We start from the raw sequence: 1,144 nt of genomic DNA on the forward strand, positions 1-1,144 counted from the left end.
ATTCATGGATTCCATGGTATTCTTCCAAGTGAATTGCCTGACTTTGATGTCAAAATGTATTCAAGAGTTGTTTGTATATATCTATAATGATTTCTGCAGTTTGTGATTTTTTTAAATCAGAAATAATTTTAACTTATCTGTTGAAATGAATAGTATAGAAACTAAAGTTTTTCCTCGTAGTTTTCTGAAAAAAGTATATCTATGTTTGTATAATATACATAATCTATTTCATTCGCTCCTAGATATAATACTTGGAATTCTACATTGTTATATAATGTATAGGTTCATTAATAAATGTGTCCTTTCAGATTGCATTCCATATAGAAGAAGTTTAAGATTTCTTTTTTTTCCTAGGTCCTTATATTATTTTATTTCTTTGGGATAAAATTACAATGTTATCTAATTTCAATTTTTGTAAAGGTTATGCTATGTAAAGGCCTTTCTAAGGTGAAGAATTAATACACTGATGTCAAACTAACCTTTAGTTCTATAAATTACATGTATTTTTACACTTGTTTTTTGGTAATTAACTTTTTAATAACTGTTTTTCATTTCTTGCATCAGAATAATGAAAATTATGGAATACTTCACAAATTTTCATATCATCTTTGTGCAAGTGCCATGTTAAACTCTGTATTGTAATTTGGGTAGACCTGCTTCTGAAGCATGCAGTACCCTCTAAATTTAAGTACTTAATGTTTCAATCTTTATACAGGCATATATCCATGGTTCCCTATTTGTAACAAGGAACTCTTAATGTTCCTAAAAATGCTATTGATCTTATTTCTCTAAAATTCTGTGTATAGTGGAAAAAACATATCGTTTGGTCAATTACTCACATTTACAATTTTTTTCAGTGTCTATTTTGTCATTTTCATTTTAAATTTGATCATACTTTGAAACCTTTTCAACTAAGTCCAAAGGTGATGGCTTTTCAGGTACTTATTTATCAACTCAGTTAGCTTTGTAAAGCTAATGGATTCAAAGTAAGCCTTACTTAAGAGCTACTTCTAAACTTCTGCAGCTTAAAATTTCCCAAATGAGGTCTTGCTGGGACAAATGTCTACCTGAACGTTTACCCTTCTTCCATGTAGGAACAGACCAACCAGAATATCTTACCCTGACAGCATAGATTGTCTTACTG

The 1,144-nt window shown here is 29.5% G+C and overlaps 1 pseudogene; it reads right to left on the minus strand.

Moving 5' to 3' along the window:
* Positions 1-571: 571 nt before the first annotated feature.
* On the minus strand, positions 572-668 carry LOC138837251 (U6 spliceosomal RNA; annotated as a pseudogene).
* Between the last annotated feature and the right edge of the window lie 476 nt (positions 669-1,144).

Source organism: Dipodomys merriami, unplaced genomic scaffold (assembly GCF_024711535.1).
Source record: "Dipodomys merriami isolate MVZ:Mamm:240054 unplaced genomic scaffold, mDipMer1.0.p SCAF_268, whole genome shotgun sequence".
In the NCBI taxonomy this organism is placed as follows: Eukaryota; Metazoa; Chordata; class Mammalia; order Rodentia; family Heteromyidae; genus Dipodomys; species Dipodomys merriami.